The following is a 12526-nucleotide window of genomic DNA, read 5'->3' as shown; positions in this document are numbered from 1 at the left end:
TCCAGAACTCACCAGCTTTCCTTGTCTCTTGATACTTTCACAACAGCCTGCCAGGGCTGACAATAGACCCTTTTGATAGGAGAAGATACTGAGGTTCGGGAGAGATTAACTAACATACCCAAGGTCACCTATGTGGTAGAACCAGGACGCATGCCCAGAACTTAACAAGTAGGTTCCGACTTCTGGTCTTTACTCTCTGTGTGGTCACATCCCCTTCTCCCCGGTCCCCCAAATGTCCTATATTTAAAATCTGCTGTTGGAGGGATCTGGGTGGTTCAGTCGTTGAGCATCTGCCTTTGGCTCAGGTCGTGATCCTGGGGTCCTGGGATCGAGTCCTGCATCGGGCTCCCGGAAGGGAGCTTGCTTCTCCCTCTGCCTCTCTCATGAATAAAAAAATAAAATCTTAAAAAAAAAATGGCAGTGCAGTCAACTTTGTCATGACCAAAGCTTGAATAAATGAGCCATGGATTCAGTGCCCAGCAGAGAAAAACCACAGAAGTATAGCTCCTTATTTTTCTTGGAAATAAGTTACAAGCAGCCATTAAAGTTAATATGTGTGCGCGTTGTCACTGAATGATTCTAAGATTGATTTCGTTAGCTGTGGCCAAAAGACGTTTTGAAAGATAAAGTAAATCATCTTTAGAGGTTTATTTATTTTATCTTTGTTCTGTATTTTATTTGTAATGCATTTTTTTGTTTTGCCATTTAAAGATTTTCCCCATAATTGGACAGTTTCCAAATCATGTTCTTTACCTGCAAAAGTGATGCATGTCTTGTTGTTAATACCCTCCTTCCATACTCCAGTTTCCTAGGAGTAACAGGGGTGCATGTGTTGAAGAGGGTCTTTTTTCTTAATTTTTAATTTTTATTAATTTTTTATTGGAGTTCAATTTGCCAACATATAGGATAACACCCAGTGCTCAGCCCATCAAGTGCCACCCTCCGTGCCCATCACCCAGTCACCCCCACCCTCCGCCCACCTCCCTTTCTACCATCCCTTGTTTGTTTCGAAAAGGGTCTTTTTAAAATTGGGTGAATTCTCTTTTCAATGTAAAATTTTGTCAACATTCAAATGCTTTCAAGTCCCCAGATGTGCAAACAGAAGAGATGTCTAGATTCTTCTCTGGGACACTTGAAGATCTCACTCTTATCTCTGCAATCTACATGTCCATTAACTTCTACTTTTTTTTTCTTTAACCCCTATCATTTATCAAGTGCCTACTGTGTGCTAGGCACTAAGTGCTTCTCCATGTATTTCCTTCTTCCTGCAAGTGTAGGAAGTAGGTACAGGTATTGTCTCCCATGGTACAGAGTGGGAAACAGATTTAAAGAAGTGAAGGTCTTCTCAGTATGCTTTAGTGACAGGGCACCTGGGTAGCTCAGTCAGTTAAGCATCTGCCTTCAGGTCAGGTCATGATCCCAGGGTCCTGGGATGGAACCCCACAGTGGGCTCCCTGCTCAGCAGAGTCTGCTTCTTCCTCTCTCTCTTCCTCTGCTCATGCTGGTTGTCTCTCAAATAAATAAATAAAAGTCTTAAAAAAAAAAAAAAAAGATGTCTTGGCAACAACGTAGCCCACAACCTGGCCCGTCTTGGATCTGATCCTAGACATCTGCTCTTGGGAGCACCATCGCTTTGCCTCCTTAACCTACCTCTCCAGACTCAGGTTTCTCTGTCTGGACACTCTCAGCATTTTGGACCAGTTCATTCTCTGTACAAGGACTGTCCTGTGCGCGGTAGGATGCTGAGCAGCGCCCATGGCCTCCGCTCGCCGGATGTCAGCACTAACACCCTCTCACTCTCATTTGTGAGAACCAAAAACATGTCCAGACTCAGCCAAATGTCTCCCAGGGTGGCAGAGGTAGTGGTGGGATTCCCCCCTCCTCCCAAAAAAACCCCAGAATTGCTGCTCTAGGCTAATATCTCATTCCCAAGGTTCAGTGTGTGATCCGAACATTCTCAGTGGGGATGAACTGATGATTGATTGAATCTTGAGCTGGTTCCTGAGTCTGACCCCCCATGAGGACCTTATTTTCCTTTCACCTTCTCCGGATACTCTGGATCTGCCAATGGGCTCCTTCTTAGCTATAGTGCAAGACATATTCATTTTATTTATTTTTCTCTCTCCCTTTTAAAAAATATTTTTTTAAATTTATTTTGACAGAGAGAGAGCACCAGCAGAGGGATCAACAGGCAGAGGGAGAGCAAGAAGCAGGCTCCCTGCCGAGCAGGGAGCCCAATGTGGGGCTCGATCCCAGGACCCCAGGATCATGACCCGAGCCGAAAGCAGGTGCTTAGCCGACTAAGCCACCCAGGTGCTCCTTTTGTTTCATTTTTATCCTTGCTACATTTACTCCATGTTTCTGGGTTTAAGGGCATGTTGTAGCCTTGTCTAACCCTCCCCCCTTGGCAAGGCCTGATAGGCAAGGGCCCTGTGATTCTTAACCTTCCTTACACATCTTTGATCCCAAAGTCAAGGGCAGGGTCTGGAACAGAACAGGTGTAAACACCTGTTTGGCAAATGGAGAGAAAGATACACAGGAGTAAGCCAATGAGGACATCTGAGGGTGGGGGTGGTTAAGGAACAGTGAGTTTTCTCTTTCACCTGTATATTTTTGTATATTCTTTGACTTGAAATAAAAACCAAGTATTTTTATAACATAAAAAACTCCAGTAATATTCAGTAAAGCTGAATATACAGCATGCTACCAAATTGATTAAAAAATATATCTATACAAAGACACAGGGGGGAAAATACAGCAAACTGTCACCCGGGGTTGTCCCCGGGTAGGGTTCATTTTCCTTTTATTCATTTCAGGGGTTCTCAGGAGATGCATTAGAGGTCCTTGCACCTGCTCGGGAATGGGGGGAACCCGGCCTGGAATGCAGGCTCTGCTGCTCCCTCTGCTTTGTGACCTTGGGCAAAACAAGATCATCCTCTGAGCCTTGGTTGGTTCAACTGCCAAACAAGATGATAAAGCAGAGACCTCATCATGAGGATTTGGAATGGTTAAAGGAGATTAAAAAAAAAGTAAAACAAAGCATGTTAATAAAAGCTCAATAAATGGCAGCAAGTGCTGTTATCTTTCACATTAAAAATGTATTATTTCTCAGGGGCTCCTGAGTGTCTAAGTCAGTGAAGCATCTGACTGATTCCAGCTCAGGGAATGATCTCAGGGTTACGAGTTCGAGCCCTGTGTTGGACTCCACGTGGAGCCTACTTTAAAAAAGAAAAAAAAAAGTGGTGGTGGGGTGGGGGGAACGTATTCTATATCTCTTCTTTTTTTTTTAATTTTTATTTATTTATGATAGTCACACAGAGAGAGAGGGAGAGAGGCAGGCTCCATGCACCGGGAGCCCGACGTGGGATTCGATCCCGGGTCTCCAGGATCGCGCCCTGGGCCAAAGGCAGGCGCTAAACCGCTGCGACACCCAGGGATCCCATCTATGTCTCTTCTTAACAAGAAAAGCTCAAAGCTGTCTCCCATTCATCAACCCTGGTGGAGCCACTGGGACCTCCGGGAAGCAGCCGGGGATTGGGCATTTTGAGCAGATGAAACAAACACCAGAGCTCCTGTTGGTCAAGTCCTGATGGTCTTGCTTAACCGCCAGAGCAGCCCCAATGAGATCTGTGCTTTTCACCCCCATTACTGGTGAGAACGCAGAAGATGAACTTGGCAGTGAGACGACCAAGGCCAGGAGCTAGTAGACAGAACCAGGGGTGTGAATCGAGTTTGGTTGTATGGGACACACCTTTGGGATACCTAGCACAGCCCGCCCCAGGTCTTGCAGAGCCTCGCTGCTACTGCAAGTGTAGTCCACAGACCAGCAGGAGAGCTCCCCGCTGCGCTTGCGCGGAGTCTGTCTATGTGTCAACTGCCTCCCCTCCTGGATAGGAACTATGTTCAGGACTGGCTTCCTCTGCCCTATCCCCTGCCTCCACCTCTACTCTCGTGGCTCTAGACCGGGCCTCCTTTATCTCTCTTCTGAATCACCCCACCAGCTCCCTCTTGCTCCCTAATCAATCTGACACTCCCTTGCTCTATATCCTGCCATGGCTCCCCGTTGCCTTTGCATTGAGCCCTTCCTGCTCTGGGCCTGCCCCCTGCACCCTCATCTCTCATGTCACTCCTCCACTACTACAGCCCACAGCCTGGGGGATCCAGCCTCATCACATGACCTGCCCTCCCTGCCTGGGGACATGGTACATTCCATTCTCCCTGCCTGCAGCATGTTCAGTTTTCTCTATCCTGGCATTCATAGCACTGGCTCTTCTGTTTCCTCTCCGGGTGCCTCTTCTGCAAGGTAGTGAGCGTTCCAGCCCTTTGAACTTGCCCCATCATAAGTGTCCTCGGGTGACATACTGTGCCTTTCTACTGACTTGTCTCTCCAGATGTTAAGCTCCTTGAGGACAGAGCTTGTGTCTTCCTCATTCGTGCAGCTTTAGCACCTTGCCCTGCCCTGGAGCACACTGCGTTCTCCAGGTGGCTGATTGAATTAACTTAAAGGAAGTCAGAAGTCCTGTCTCTGACAGCTGGCGATTAGCGGGGAAGCCCTATCTGCTGAGTGCTTTCTGAGGCTCCTTGGGGTGCTTTCAGCCTTTCATAACTGGCTTTGCCTTTGTGCTCATTCTGTGAAACATAACCTCGTTGGATATACACAGCTTAGCTGATGCTTACCAAGTGAACACCTGTGTGAACAGCACGCAGGATACAGCACCCCAAATTTCCCCCAGTAACCCCATCTTCCCTGACAAGTGATGACTACTCTGGCTTTTGGTAGGTAATCATTTTCTTGCTTTTCGTTAGAGCTTGAACTCCTATGTAAAAGTGTCCCCAACCAATAGGGGCACTTACTTAAGGGTGCTTCTTTTGCTTTCATACTTCATGTGCATGGAATCAGGCACCATGAGTTTCTTGTGTCTGGCTTCTTCCCTGCAACACGCCATCTGTGAGGTCCCCTGGTGTGGTGGCAGGTGGCTGGACGACACCTGTTTTCTTTGTGCGTGGCTTCACATTGTATGGATATGCCCCTGTTTCTCTAACCCAGTGTTGCTGGGCGTTTGAGCAGTTTCTTGTTTGGAGCCGTCATGCGTATTATGTGTGAACAACATTCATGGCCATGTTTCCTGGGGCACATGCCAGTGAGTTTCTCCAGGAAGCAACCCAGGCGTGGAAGGGCTGGGATGTAGGGGCGCACCTATATACTCAGAACACTGCCCTCTAAAGTGGTCGTGGAGACTTTGCCCTTGTTCTCCTGGTGGGAATCGGGGGTACTGGTGTTTTCTTCTACATCCTACCTCAATCTGTCAGAAAAGGTCATTATAAGAAGACTTCTAGGCCATAATCTCAAGTGGCCCGAGGGTCTTTCCACTGACAAATGGAAACAGGTGAGCCAAGGTGGAATGCAGGCAGGAGTGGAAAGGTGTAAGGTGTAAAGCACCCTGATGCCTACAACCTTCAAAAGTTCCATGAAAATTGCACTCGTAGCAACTATGTATATAGGAATACAGTAAGCATATGGGTGTACAGATATAGGCGTAGGTATAATTATAGATCCAGATAAAGGAAATGTGGCAAAAAGTTGGCAATGCTGAATCTGGCCAAAAACATTGTGGGCGTTTGTCATATGACACTTGCAACTTCTCTGTCAAATTTGATTTTTTTTTTTTTTTTTACTGTATTGCAAGTAATTGACATATAACATTGTGTAAGTTTAAGGTGTATAATATAAAGAGGTCATAGATGCATATACTGCAAAATGATTACCACAACTGAGTTAGTTAACATCTCCACCACCTCATGGAATTACATGGTGTATGTGTCTGTGTGTGGTGAGAACATTTAAAATCTACTCACTTAGCAACTTTGAAGTATGCAATACAGTATTGTTAACTATAGCCACCATGCTGTATATTGGCTCTCCAGCACTTCCTCATCTTACAACTGGAAATTTATGCCCCTTGCCCAACATTTCCCCATTTTCCCCACACCCCAGACCCTAGTAACCACCACTCTACTCTCTGCTTCTGTGAGTTTGACTGTTTTTAGAGTCCATTTATAAGTGAGATCATACCCTATTTGGTTTTTTCTCTGAATTATTTCATTTAGCATAATGTCCTCTAGGTCCATCCATGTTGTTGCTAATAGCAGAATTTCTTTTTTTTAATGGCTGAATCATATTCCATTGTATGCAAATACTTTTCCTTTATTCATTCATTTGTTAATGGACAACACTTGGGTTCTTGGGTTGTTTCGGTTTCTTGGCTATTGTGAGTAATGCTGCAGTGAACATGGGGGTGCAGCTGTCTCTTAATTTAATTCCCTTCAAATATATACCCAGAAGTGGGATTGCTGGATCATAGGGCAATTCTATTTTTAATTTTTGAGGAAGCTCGATACTGTTTTCCATAGTGGCTGCACCAATTTCCATCTCCACCAGGATGGCATAAGGGTTCTCTTTTGTCCACTTCCTGGCCAATATCTGTTTCCCTTTATCTTTTTGATAACAGCTATCCTAACAGGTATGAAGTGATACATCACTGGTTTTGATTTGCAATTCCATGATCATGAGTAACGGTGAGCACCTTCTTATGGGCCTGTTGGTCCCTGTAGGTTTCTTTTGAAAAAACTGTGTAAGTCCTCTGCCCACTTTTATTTTTTTATTTTTTATTTTTTTTAATAAAATATTTTTTATTGGTGTTCAATTTACCAACATACAGAATAACACCCAGTGCTCATCCCGTCAAGTGTCCCCCTCAGTGCCCGTCACCCACTCACCCCCACACCCCGCCCTCCTCCCCTTCCACCACCCCTAGTTCGTTTCCCAGAGTTAGGAGTCTTTAGGTTCTGTTTCCCTTTCTGATATTTCCCACTCATTTTTTCTCCTTTCCCCTTTATTCCCTTTCACTATTATTTATATTCCCCAAATGAATGAGAACATACACTGTTTGTCCTTCTCTGATTGACTTACTTGACTCAGCATAATACCCTCCAGTTCCATCCACGTTGAAGCAAATGGTGGGTATTTGTCGTTTCTAATGGCTGAGGAATATTCCATTGTATACATAGACCACATCTTCTTTATCCATTCATCTTTCGATGGACACCGAGGCTCCTTCCACAGTTTGGCCATTGTGGACATTGCTGCTAGAAACATCGGGGTGCAGGTGTCCCGGCGTTTCATTGCATCTGTATCTTTGGGGTAAATCCCCAAGAGTGCAATTGCTGGGTCATAGGGCAGGTCTATTTTTAACTCTTTGAGGAACCTCCACACAGTTTTCCAGAGTGGCTGCACCAGTTCACATTCCCACCAACAGTGTAAGAGGGTTCCCTTTTCTCCGCATCCTCTCCAACATTTGTTGTTTCCTGCCTTGTTAATTTGCCCCATTCTCACTGGTGTGAGGTGGTGTCTCATGGTGGTTTTGATTTGTATTTCCCTGATGGCAAGTGATGCGGAGCATTTTCTCATGTGCATGTTGGCCATGTCTATGTCTTCCTCTGTGAGATTTCTCTTCATGTCTTTTGCCCATTTCATGATTGGATTGTTTGTTTCTTTGCTGTTGAGTTTAATAAGTTCTTTATAGATCTCAGAAACTAGCCCTTTATCTGATATGTCATTTGCAAATATCTTCTCCCATTCTGTAGGTTGTCTTTGAGTTTTGTTGACTGTATCCTTTGCTGTGCAAAAGCTTCTTATCTTGATGAAGTCCCAATAGTTCATTTTTGCTTTTGTTTCTTTTGCCTTCGTGGATGTATCTTGCAAGAAGTTACTGTGGCCAAGTTCAAAAAGGGTGTTGCCTGTGTTCTCCTCTAGGATTTTGATGGAATCTTGTCTCACATTTAGATCTTTCATCCATTTTGAGTTTATCTTTGTGTATGGTGCAAGAGAGTGGTCTAGTTTCATTCTTCTGCATGTGGATGTCCAATGTTCCCAGCACCATTTATTGAAGAGACTGTCTTTCTTCCAGTGGATAGTCTTTCCTCCTTTATTGAATATTAGTTGACCATAAAGTTCAGGGTCCACTTCTGGATTCTCTATTCTGTTCCATTGATCTATGTGTCTGTTTTTGTGCCAGTACCACACTGTCTTGATGACCACAGCTTTGTAGTACAACCTGAAATCTGGCATTGTGATGCCCCCAGATATGGTTTTCTTTTTTAAAATTCCCCTGGCTATTTGGGGTCTTTTCTGATTCCACACAAATCTTAAAATAATTTGTTCTAACTCTCTAAAGAAAGTCCATGGTATTTTGATAGGGATTGCATTAAACGTGTAAATTGCCCTGGGTAACATTGACATTTTCACAATATTAATTCTGCCAATCCATGAGCATGGAATATTTTTCCATCTCTTTGTGTCTTCCTCAGTTTCTTTCAGAAGTGTTCTATAGTTTTTAGGGTATAGATCCTTTACCTCTTTGGTTAGGTTTATTCCTAGGTATCTTATGCTTTTGGGTGCAATTGTAAATGGGATTGACTCCTTAATTTCTCTTTCTTCAGTCTCATTGTTAGTGTATAGAAATGCCACTGACTTCTGGGCATTGATTTTGTATCCTGCCACGCTACCAAATTGCTGTATGAGTTCTAGCAATCTTGGGGTGGAGGCTTTTGGGTTTTCTATGTCCTCTGCCCATTTTAAAATTGGATTATGTATTTGTCTGTATTGAGTTGTATGAGTTTTTCTATATTTTGGATATTAGCCCTTCTTAGATATATGGGTCACAAATACTTTGTCTCATTCTATAGGTTGCCTCTTCATGTTGTTGAATTTTTTTCCAAATAAAAGCCTAAAAGTGACCTCTGAATCACACTAGGCAAAAGTAACCACTGTTTATATCTGATAAATTTCCTACACAACTCCTTAAGAATTCATATACATGTGAATGCACATGTGTAATTTTGCATGCATGGGATGGCACTTGCGGGTTCAAAACAATGACTTTTTCTTTTTTTTTTAATCAATAGGATATTGCTGTGCTCTCTTCCCATCAGTGTTAAGACCAAGGCTACTCATGTTGGATAATGCTTAAAGGTTGCTTAGCGCCCTTCATATGAATTCACTCTAGTGTACTTAATCAATTCCTCTTGATTGGTTTTCCCTCTATTGTTAGACTTGTAACTTTTCCAATGTTGCCAGTATTATAAACAACACTGCAGTGAACATCCTTGTGCATAGACCTTTGCTTCTATGTTCCAATACTTTTAGTGTAAACAAATACTTTATAAGTCCAAAAACTTTTAAATCAAAATTTTCATGGTGTGCTTTGTTTCTATTATTTTTATGGATATAATTATTATTGAGATTAATTGGCATCCAACACTGTATTAGTTTCAGGTGCACTACATATAATCATGAAATAAACCATGGTAAGTTTAGTTACCATCCATTACCTCACACAGTTACAGTTGTGTGTGTGTGTGTGTGTGTGTGTGTGTGTGTGTGTGTGTGATGAGGACTTTTAAGCTCTACTCTCTTAGCACCTCTAAAACACTACAATACAGTATTGTTAACTAGTTTGTGCTGATTTGTTTTTAATGACTATTTATTATTTCTGGATCCTTTCTCTTTCCCCGAAGTGCTTTACTTGAGATTATTTCGTTTCATTTTTTACAATAATGCAGTGGGGGGTAGTTACTGTCATTATCTATGTTTTAAAGATGAGGGAGCTTAGCAAGGTTAATAACTTGATCCAAAGACAAACAGCCATCTTTCCCTGATTCCAGAAGTCTGAGTCTCTTAAAAAACTGGCCCTGTTTCAAGCACTGATACACCTGCAGTTTCCTTTTCTGACCAAACTAGGGACATGCAAAACTGATTATTCAGCCCCCCCCAAAAGGGGTGTGGCCAGAATTGGGTGCGGGGGCGGGGGGGGGCACCCAAGGCCTGCAGCTTCTGCTGGAGCTCTGCTGCCCCCTGGTGGCAATACTCTTTCATTGCTCAGCCAATTGTCCCTGAAGTCCCAACCTTTAAGGCGACAAGAACAAGAGCAACCTAACAGTCATTCTCTAAATATTTTCAAGGACCCTGGGCTGTGAGTTACATGAACTCTCAGCACCCATACCCTGGAGGAAAAAACCAGGGCTCGTAGAGGTTAACCCAAGATCATGTGACTCACAAGTGCCAAATTCACATTGAATCCCAGTTCTCGCTGGTGCTAAAGTGAGCCCAATATATCCTCCCAGGCTGGCACAAAGCAGCATCCTTGAAACCCTTTGGCAAGTTTAGTCTGAGCTCAAGGCAGTCGGGCACAGAGATTTGGAGTATGGGCTTCAGAGTCTGACAGTCCCTATATCCTAATTCTGCGTCTGCCACTTCCTAGTTCTATCTTGCCCTGTTGGTTTTGCAAGGAGAGAGACTTAGCCCGGGGTGGGGGGTGGAGGGCTGGCATTCAGGAAGCAGTCAATAAATCAGAGTTTCAAATCAAGGCGGTGCAATGGGCCCCGGGATCCAGGGTCCTAGATTCAGGACACTGAGAATCAGTGTCTTGGATTCAGATCCTGGTGCTGATAGTGACAAGATGTGGGCAGGTCCCTTTGCTCTCTGACTCTGTTTCCTCTTCTGCCAGAAATATTCTTTCAAGAGCTGCATACTTTTTTTAATGAATTTCACCTGTCTTTTTATTCATTTTTGGAGTTGCTTTTTGTGTGTGAGGTTTTTTGTTTGTTTTTTTTTTTTTAATTTATTTATTTATGATAGTCACAGAGAGAGAGAGAGGCAGAGACACAGGCAGAGGGAGAAGCAGGCTCCATGCACCGGGAGCCCGACGTGGGATTCGATCCCGGGTCTCCAGGATCGCGCCCTGGGCCAAAGGCAGGCGCCAAACCGCTGCGCCACCCAGGGATCCCAAGAGCTGCATATTGATCAGCAACCACTGCTCTTGGCCCTGGACCTGATGCTGAGCCTCCCAGTTTCCTCCCTTCTAAAATGAGGACCAAACTATGCACCATTTTCCACAGTGTTCATACAAGGCAGGAAAGATGTTGGTGCTGCACAAGTGGTAGTTTTGCCAATCGTACGGGTATACGAGGCCTGGTCTCAGTAGCCGAGAAGCTTGAGCTCTCCTGAGGGAATAAAAGGAGTCATACTGATGACTAACATTTATTGCATGCTTAATATTTGCCAAGCACCTGACCAAATGCTCAAAAATTTCAACTCATTTGATGCTCTCACACCTGCCTTAAGAGGGAGGCTATTTTATTGGGCATTATAGGTGAGGAGGAGAAGCATGTGACCCAGATCTGACCAATCAGTTTCTCATTTCCAGGGCTCGATGATTGGGTGAAGTGTGTGTGTGGGGAGCAGGGGCGTGGCATGAAAACCAAAGTCTAACCAATCAGATTCTTCCCTGGCACCATGCATCTAGATGCTGGAGGTAAAAGGATTTTCGTTTAGCCCTAGAGGCCTGGGGTGATGTCAGCCTGAAGCTGACCCAGGCAGTGCTGTGCCCTCAAGGAAATCAACTAAAGCACTTGAGAATGAAGCCAATGCAGAGATGAAAAGAGGTAGAAAGGGTTTGAGATCGGCTCATATTGCTTGAATCTGTGTCCACTTCTTTTCCCAGTACTGGGAAAATCAGTGAATCCATTTGTTTCTTAAGCTAGTTTGTGAAGATTCTATCATTTACAACCGAAAGGGTCCTTGCAAATGCACGTACACGAATAATATTAATTTTATCCATCAATATATTATCAATAGGATGCTATGCTCAATAGACTTATATAGTCAATATACTAATATTGATCATTACAGCTTCTTATGCGGTGGCATCTGACCTGGTCTTTGCAATGAGTTGAAAATTGGGTCCTCCCCCCGCCCTCAATTTGTATTTTGAAGCCCTAACATCTAAGGTGATGGTATTGAGGTGTGTGTGTGTGGGGGGGGGGAGTATTTAGGTTTAGATGAGATATGAGGGTAGGACACTTAAGATGGGACTTGTATCCTTAAGAGAAGAAGGCAGAGATCACTCTCTCTCCACACACATGCACCCAAGAAAGACCATGTGAAGACTCAGCAAGAAGGTAGCCAAGCCAAGAAGAGGGCCTTCACTAAGTTCTTCACTTGCCAGCATCTTGATCTTGGACTTACCAACTTGCAGAACTTCAAGAAACAAATGTGTGTTGTTGAAGCCACTCGATCTACACTATTTCGTATAGCAGCCTGGGCTGACTCTTCAAGACTCAAGTGACAATCTTCCCTATGAATGATTCTTGGGTTCCTCCCAGATGAAAGTAGTCACTTCATAATGAATGCGGTTGATATCATTATTATCATGTTTCTTTTTTAAAAAAAATATTTTATTTATTTATTCATGAGAGACACAGAGAGAGAGGCAGAGACACAGGCAGAGGGAGAAGCAGGCTCCCTACAGGGAGCCTGATGCAGGACTTGATCCCAGGACCCCGGGATCACACCCTGAGCCAAAGGCAGACGCTCAACCACTGAGCACCCAGGTGCCCCTATTATCACGTTTCTTAATCTATAAAGTTGTAAAGTCAGGTATGTCTTGACTTTATGTCTTCTTGCTTT

Source organism: Canis lupus, chromosome 26, assembly GCF_011100685.1.
Source record: "Canis lupus familiaris isolate Mischka breed German Shepherd chromosome 26, alternate assembly UU_Cfam_GSD_1.0, whole genome shotgun sequence".
NCBI lineage: Eukaryota > Metazoa > Chordata > Mammalia > Carnivora > Canidae > Canis > Canis lupus.
This window is presented reverse-complemented; position numbering follows the sequence as displayed.